Raw genomic sequence first — 9,675 nt, forward strand, 5'->3', positions numbered from 1 at the left:
TGGTTTTTCTCTTCTCTCTTTTTCCCTGCTTGCAGTTGGTGAGGTACACTATCGTGTTTTGATATCAAGGTATAGTGTTCAGAAATACTGAATGGTGTTCATTTCTTGGCAGGCAACACCCTGTTCTTTTGACTTGTTAAACAGGGCCACAAACAACACGGTACAGTATCTTTAATTAGAGTTTCTCATTAGATTGATTTCTTTTGAACTAGAAAGTACTCTCAGTGATATCATATTGAGATGATTTCCAGAGTACAACATCTTGCTGTGCTATTGTGCTCCAAATAATATCCTGTATAAAACATATGCCAATTTAACTAAAATGTATATCCAATTAAAATATTGACTTGAAATGCTTCAGATTTATTATATTTAGTTTCTTTACCGTTTTATTTTTTTGCAGCATTTTTGCAAATTCATTCTGAGGCATTGAAAATGCAGCAATGTGCATATAAGACATTATAATGACCAAATGCTTTATCAATTTACATATCGTAACATTACTTATGAAAGATGGTTTTGTTCTGCTGCTGCATGCCTGGAGATTAATCTCAGAGTATTTGTGAAAGTTTGGACCTTGACTGACACGTGATACAAAAGGCCCTATTTATCTCCATATGACAAGCAGAAAATCTGCTCAGAATAAATGAATTAATACAAATGATCATCCGCGCCACGTGATTGGACACCTGCAGTCAGCAGCGAGCAAAATGTGTAGGCAGCATCCTATTGGCTCCTTCATTGTCAGTTTGAAGTGATCCTTTCACTCATAGCTGGATTTTCAACGCCAGGGTGTGACTTGTGGTTTCATCACTGGGCTTAAGAAATTAGCAATTTAATTTTCATTTCCCATGACTGAAAAAAATACGTTTGTAATGCACTATTTTTTTTCATTTAAATTTAGAAGCAGCATATTCTTTAGATACAAAACAAAACGTTGCGTCTATGAAGCCAGGACACAAAACAAAACATTGCATCAATGAAGCCAAAGGCATGGAAAAGAAATTGGCTTATAACACAATAATCATAAACATTTATTCTTGGAAATGGAGTTAAACTGAATTAAAAATACTGTTTGTTGGCCATTTCATAGGTACGTTTATTTTCTGAGAAGAGAGGAAGTGGCTATTAGTAGAATGTTAAAAAAATGAGCCATTGACAGGAAACACATGTATTAGTGTCAGCTCCATTCAATGGATTTTATCCCATTGGCCATTTGGGAATAGCTGGACATCCCACTTTAACCCGGCTCTTGGCCTTTGACCTCGGAATCTCTAGGCTTCCATAAACCCCTCTCAGGGGACATTATAGGACCCCCTGAACAAACACGCACATTACAACAATTTTTATTACCACAGATAAGTAAAATTTTAACCCTACCCTAAAATGTTTCCTCAATGTTTATGTCTTACTGGAGGTAAAAAGGTTATAAGTTGCACCAAATTAAAAAAAGTAACACATCACTAGTTACCTTTTTGATTAAATCAGGAATGAAAAACCATATAAAAACAAGGGGAAACAAAGTCATTTTAAAAACCTCAACACACACACACACACACACACACACACAGTAGTATTGAATTTCAGAACAAGAAGTCATTATTCTACTATTTAATCTTATTATGGTTTATTCTTCAACCTTAAAATGCATAATTAACTGTGTTGATAAAATGTTCTTAAATTTTCACGATATGCTGCCAAATGGACCTCTTGTATTGTGGGCTGCCTGAAGTCCTGCAACGTCTCCCTTCGTCAGTGATTGAGGTACTAATCTGGTATATAGTGGACAGAGGAAATAGTCCTTCAGACCAGCACGTGCCCGGTCCCCTATCCTCAAGTCCAGCCATCACATTTCCATTTACAAAGAAAGGCACGACCTGCTCATTCACTCTGTTTGACCTTAAACTTAAAAGATCAGACTTCATGGTGCTTCTGAGATGACCAACAGTGGACACAAGGCTGGCACACTTATAGCATTCTCAATGAGTCTCAATAAGAATGGCTTTTTTCAGTATCAATAAGTAGAGAAAACCTGTGCACCTCTGATTGGATAAACTCAGCTTCACCCTGATCAAGATGCATTTTGACCTTGGCAATGAGAAATAGATTTAATCAATAAACATTTAATCAATAATCAAACCAATCAAACATTCAACCATTCAATAAATCAATCAACCGACCAATCAATCAATTTGAGCAAAAAGTACTTTTTTCTGTTTTCAACAGGGTTATGAACACTGCAATTGCATCATCATATAGAACTTCCCTGCCCATTTTAATTCATTTTGTATTTGAACTGAATGAAATTCCATGCAGATTGACCAACAGGTTTCTGTTCAGGTCTATGATTTGTAGCACAGACTTTGTTGATGGAGTGGGTCAAACTAGATCCACATATTGCTGACTGCATGACTGCCATCAGAACGGTTCTGCGGCTGCTCAGTTTGAGCAGCTCAAAGCGGATGTGCAACCAATGTTGACTTCCGCCAACAGATCCCAGTATTTAAAACCATTCATTATATCAACCCACTGATACTTAAGTCTATCACAAATCATCATCCATTATCAAGATTCCCAATCATGTCTATAAGGAGAGAAAATGACAAAATTATTACATCATCTTCTTTTTAAAATCCACTAAATACTTAATACATTTATTTTGATGTAAATCGTTATGTCGAACCATCTGTATTACATTAATCTACTATTAATTCGCCTATGTTAGTACTTGACATCCAGCTGCTGCATTCAGGTGGCTGATCGTAATAGATGAACTTTCTTACATTTAATCCTGTTCTATGCCTTAATAAGACCCAGAAAAAGGCATTTGTTTGACATGAGAGGTGTTTTAAAATTACAATATAGGGCCTATTGTCTTGCCTCGTGTTGCCACTTTCTATGTTTTAGGGAATGCGAATACAGTATATAAGTGAGGCGTCCCATATCAATAGTTTATTGTGTCTGTGTTCCTGAATGGGGCATTTCCAGCAGATAAATACGTAATTTTTATGTATTGAATCGGCCATTATACGCACATTATTTAAGCCCTGAGGTATTAATTAGCTTCCACCAGGCTTTCCGTTACTTCTTTAAGTATTTGTTACAAAAATTCCATTTAGCTATCGACGCAAGTGATGGGGGAAATATTGGCCACTAGCAAAAAGGAATGGACATGACAAAACCGATGAGGACGGCGAATTCAACTACTCACTGAAACCGTTATTGATTGTTTGCTTTAATTGGGATGTAGGGTACACTGTATCCATTAACAGTTAAATTGTCATGCACTGTTCACGTCAACATCGAAATATGAAACAGCAAGCACAAGGTCGAGGTTGGAAACCAGTGGAAAGCTGGATTTGTGATTTCAATAAGCATGTATAGAGTGAACCGACGTTAATATCTTGAAATCAGGCCTTAAGTTTGATTATTTATATTTTAAAACAACTGATTAAAAGTCGAACCTTCTGAGAAAACAATATGTTCTGTAGCTTATTTGCCTATTGTAACACGTTTCACAGAATTTTTCTTAGTATTTGAAAGCTTTATGTTTATTGAACGTGATTTTAGCGTCTGGTACAATGCAGAAATGTGATCAACGTGCGCCTTTTACACAGATTTGTAAGAAGAAACGCATAAATCGTCAATGCATTCTTCGACGTGAAAAATAGCCAACCATGCAACGACATAAAGCAATCAAATGACAATCAACGATTTGTAGATGAATGCATATTATTAATAAACCTTTGAGTTCCAGGGAACGTGGTATGTCTGGCACGAATGAAACATTTGGAACATATTCTTAAGAAACGCAACTAAACATCAGAACCTTTTGTGATGCTGAACAGTACAAAAAGTCAAATAGGCCTATATTTATATGCTCAACTGAAATTAGGTACAACAGTACACCAGAAGAAATTATTTGTATACTTTATGATTTGAAAGAACTGAAAAATGCGTTTTATGTTCTACTATCTCCTATTCAATGACCTAATGCATGTCTGCTTAAGCAAACAAAATAAGAAACGGTTTTCTTTTTTGGGATGCAAGATAGCCTTAAGTTGGAATGTTGCTGTAGCAAGGGTTTTTTTGAGACGTCTCAATACATTCAGAAGGCGGCCTAGGACAGGAAAAATAAGGTATATCTGTGATATTAATCAACAATATTCAACAACAACAACAACAACAACAACAAATAATAATAATAATAATAATAATAATAATAGCTGTTGTTATTGTTATTATTCGTATCATTGACATGGCTAATACATGAAATATGTTTAGCTCACTTGTGAAAAATATGACACAACTATGTGCAAGGTAAAGATAATTAAACATTAATATAGAATGCTGAGATAAAATCTGTCAGTGTCTTATAAGAATATATGGGCTGGGCACCAAGTAAGGTGCAAGACATTTAAAATGAACAAACCAGCCAACTGACCAGCCAACCCAGCCAAACAGCAATCCACCCAAGCAACCAAACTAGCGAATCAGCCAATCAATCAATCAATCAATCAATCAATCAATCAATCAATCAATCAAGCAGCCGTATAGTGCAGTCTTTCATTGCATACCGTCTTTGTGCCTTGTTAGCCTAAAATAGTGCAACATCTACAATGCACACATGTCACTCAGTAAATTAAACATTTAAAGATTGTCTTTTGATTGAGTTCCCATAGTCCTCACTTTGTGATTTGAGTAACAAAAAAATAAATCCAAAATAAAAATAAAAATAAAAATAAAAATTGTGTTATGGCCATTGCTTACTGGTATAGATTAATAACAATAATAACGAATTTGCTACACAATGAAATGTCTAGTATTAATTCAACTCGAGCAGAGTACAATATGAGTCCAATAGGGACCATATGTACTCTGTTAGAGTTGGTTTAACACTTGACATCTTTCTCTGCGCTCTTGCATTAATATACATATGTATTTATGTATTAAAAGTTATCAGGATGTCAGATTATAAACAGGGATTCAATATACAGAAGTAAAAAAGGAAATGTACAGTTCATGAATAACCTTCACCCACAACCATGGTTCATGTACACTTCAGGAAATTGAAATATTGTAAAGAACAACGAGTGTAGATTACAGTGGAACCCCCTTCAAAAAACAAGTAGGTAATGTCAAAATGCACCTCACAAGTGTAATGTTTTGGGAGAATCATACCCAGCACATGCAATAATGTTATATCAAATATGGCCACCAGGACTTCCTGTTCTTCCTAACCCGCGGTATTCAGAGTGTTAATGAAAGAGCAATGGTTTTACCCCTAATATGCTGATTGGCTGCCTTGTCTAGTTAGCTTTAGCAACCATGCCTCCTTAATGAATAAGAGCCCAAACACGGCGGGCGGGGTTGTGGCTTGCTTGGACTAAAGCCATTTATTTCGATCTTTTATCGTTGAATGATTGGATATTTCTGAAGTACTCAAATTGGTCTACGAACTATTTTATCAATTTACATGTTTATTCGCTTATTAATGTTATTAAACACTTTCCATTAAAAACAGGAATAGCGACAACAACAACAATACAATTATATATATATTTAAAAAAACAATAATAATTGTAGTAAGAAGTCAGTTATTTAAACGCGGATCGGTGTTAGCCTTTCGGTGTAGTAATACGATTTGCAGATACAAACCGTTTTCATTTTGTCAAGGCTTGTATTGTTAAGAATTTCCCCTCCTTTGCTTGGGATATCACACCTGTGACTTGACTCAAGAACAATGAAAGGTAAGACAGATACGGATAGTCTGGCTTATTTTTCATGGTCACTTCCAAAACCTTTGGCAGTTTGCCTGAAGAAACATTCCATCGTGTTTGACTGAAAAAGGCAAATTTTCTTTGCACAATAATTGCAAAATAAATTATGTATGTTTTTGAAACCTGTGTTTAAGTCTACTACCAGACGTACTACTACAAGTACTATGGGGTATTGTAGTAGTCGTAGCAGAAGCAACAGCACTAGCAGAAATAATAATTATGATAACAAGGGGATGACAATTGTTGTGCCTCTTAATAGCCAGAATACATATCAGAATATCTCACGCAAAGTGGAAGCAGATGTCAGCATTCGCTTATATCATTGACATTTTGTTCTCTTTGAAAAAGAATTGTCTTTCTAAATTTACACTTTACATGCCAATGAGTATAAACCTGATGCCTGTTGAGATGAAACATATACCTTGGCCTCTGGCATAGTGCAAATCACAAAAGGCAGTATTTTGCACGGGCCCTTTAAAAGAATCCTTGGAGTTTCCAGAGAGAGACAGACAGAGAGAGAGAGAAAGAGGGGGGGGGGGGGGGGGGGGTTAGGGTGGATCATGATGCCTGAAATTATTCTAATTAAATCAAACAGAGAGGTCCGTTTTAAATATTTGCAAGCTTTAATTGTATATAGGCTACTGCAGTAGCTACGTCTTAAGTGTTTATCCAAAGACGTTATGCAAGTCATATGTAATTCTCCTAAAAGGACTCGTTGAGGCTCCACTGAACCGATTTCTTCGACACGTTTCCCATGTGAGTGGCCATTGCGTGTCATTTATTCTAAAATGGTTGACCCTAAGATATAAAGGTCACCGCCTTAAGTGACCCTAACAGGTTTTGTGTCACTTGTCCTTTACATATATAGAGTGGGTACCCATTGTCCCACTTTATTTGTACTAATTTTCATAGCTGTTGACAATGTTGAATATGTTGTGTTATTTCCATTCCGAACACGCTAATATATTTTATTTCTCTTTCCAAGTAAAATTCATTAAGGCAAACCAGAAGAAAATTGTATATCCTATTTTGTTTCTCAATACTCTATAGCTAAGAACAGGACGTTCCCTTTGCTTGATTCGTTCAAATTTACAATTAGTTGGGTACATAGCCTATTCACTTTTAGGGTAAAAACAGCTTAATTTACAAATATTAACATGATATCCATACTTGGTTGTTTCACCCGAGCAAGAAACAAAAACCGAACGACAGGTAGGCTACAATATACTTACATTTACGATCCAACAAATAGCCTCAGTAGCCTATAACAACTAAACTAAAACAGTCTCAAGTTTAAAATCGCTGTTGTTAACCGTTCATCGTGTAAAACAGATTATAGCCTATTTTTGAAACACTATACAATGAAGCTGTAATTGAACAGAAATTAAACACGTTTTAACTGCAGATGTTCTATATCCAAAGTTTCACCTTATTTGGTCATTCGAAAATATATTCCCTTAAAAAAATGACTATACTCCATTCTTAATAAATTATTGTTGATAAACGATTTAGTTAATGTGTGTCAACGTAGATTTTATTTAAACTAAGAAACTGTCAAAATGTAATTATGCTCGAGATGTGATCTGATATCTATGAAAAAGTTGAGGTAGGATTATCAAACGGGTTGGATGACATATTTATTAAACACGGTCCAATAAGATAAACTCACACGTTAACGCTGGGATACTGTGTGGCATTTCCCTGGATTCAATAAGTCGTGCCGTGACACTCGCTAATAGATATATTCCGAAGGTCTCTTTCGGGTCAAAGTGTAACATTAGGAAGAATAGAAATCGCCAGTGACCTATGGTCTATGCAAAATTCGGACCAGGCAGCGTGTCACTGAAAGCTTTCCTGCTATAAGGTCGTCGACCAGCACTCAAGAAGACCATAATCTGTAATTCAAGTGAACGGTCATAACATTAAAGTTAGCAAAGAGTTTTCTTACCTTGACTCTCGTTCAGAACTAGTCAGAACTTGTATTAAGGAGGACGAATCGATGCAGCATCGCAAGCAACTTTAATGCAATGTCTTCTCTTCTTTGAATACCCAGCATTTTAACAGCGGCGTGGAGAATGCCGTGCCAAACTTTAATTCCCTGTCCCAAACGGACCCTCTCCATTCGTGGTCATTCACTTTCAGTTTTGAAAAGGTTGAGCCACATCGAGGGTATGTTTGTAGAACAGGGGAGTTTGAGTGTTTTAAGCAGATGGACCACTCTGTCGAAGTTTGGAGTAGAGAAGCAAAACGGCGCCAAGTACAGGACGCGAATAAAGAGCAATTGTTAATGCAAAACAAAAGCGTCTGTAATGGAAGCCAGTACTCGCAGGACACAAATTGGGCGTGCAACGCTTCAGGAAAATATAGTTAAAGCAGCCGCTCGTACTGAAACACCTTTCCTAGAGCCATCCTTGTTTCTTATTTATTTATTTATTTATTTATTTATTTATTTATTTATTTATTTTCTTTCTTTCTTTCTTGCGTTTTTTCTTTCTAGGCATAATTTCATAATTTACAGAAAGTTGATGGCACAAGCTGCTATTTATTTTTCTAAACTTATACCACAGAACATAAATACTGCATTCAGGGTGGCGAAGCATCAAAAGGCCAATATTCACGTAATAACATTTGCCCGTAATAACATGTATATAACTTTCATTGTATTTATCTGTAAGCTGCCAAAATTCATAAATTCACGCGGAAATCAAACAAAGAAATACGCACAAAAAACATCAATATTTTGGTTCCAGAAAATCGGTAATACATTGGAAATGATATGTTATTACATTACAATTTAGAATGCCTTTAGAAGAACCATCACAGTCGAGCCTCAAGCCACCGCATGGACTGTGACAGCACAGTTTCTCACACTTCGAGAAGCAAACAGGATTCCATTCACGTCCCAAGTCTGTTCCCCCCATTGCTACCATTCAATAGTTAATTAAACCTCAATGGCAGCTGGCGGTGAGGTCATTGAAACCAGTCTTTCTCACACATTTTTATGCAAATCTATTCAGTTCTAAACAACCTAAAATAAAACATTTCTCCTCATACTGTCTCACTTTGCCTTGTTTATCCCTCGCACATTTTTAATTTACACAGGAGCGCATGTGAAACCATCCGGACTGATACAGCATGTTTCTACTTTTTTAATATCTTTATAAACATTATAGCCTATGCCACTTTCAGTTTTTTTCAGTATTTCTCTAGTTATGTTTAAATTAACATTTTAAGATTAATTCCATATTAATGATTTAAAAAAAACATTGTTAGTAATATGTATCTCACTCAGATATTTGTCTCCTTATTGTTTTTACAGTACACAGTGTCTCCCCACTTGATGTATGTCCTGCTACAAGCATATCTAGCTCTGTCTGGCATCTTAACTGCATCTGAACTGTGTGCCTTTATTTATATTGAAGCCATCTTCACATTATTTAATCAACCTTGGTCTTACTCTTCTTTCCTTTCCTTTCATTTGCGTCTTACTTTACTGTTATTTACTTTACTCTATCCCTGATCCATAATTTTTTTCAACATTTCCTTCATCACGACTTAGGTGGGCCTACTTCTGGATTCTTGTTGTCTCTGAAACTTTCTTTGATATTATTTCCATATACGTTTTCATATCTATTCACTTCAAACTTTTTAGGGCGTTCATACAAGGTCATGTATATTTTATAAGTAGAATTACGATCAAGAAAATAGGCAACTTGTTGACATACTAAGAATTATACATGTTTAATAATATCTACTGATACATTTGACACCCTTTCAATCTGTAAAGTAAATACATAAAGAATGTAATCCCCTCATATGTCGTTCATGGTTTAATTTTCTGAAAAATAATTTAAATCCATTTGTTGTTACATTAGTTTGAAGGGAACATTTTTGC

Source organism: Anguilla rostrata, chromosome 5 (assembly GCF_018555375.3).
Source record: "Anguilla rostrata isolate EN2019 chromosome 5, ASM1855537v3, whole genome shotgun sequence".
Lineage (NCBI taxonomy): Eukaryota > Metazoa > Chordata > Actinopteri > Anguilliformes > Anguillidae > Anguilla > Anguilla rostrata.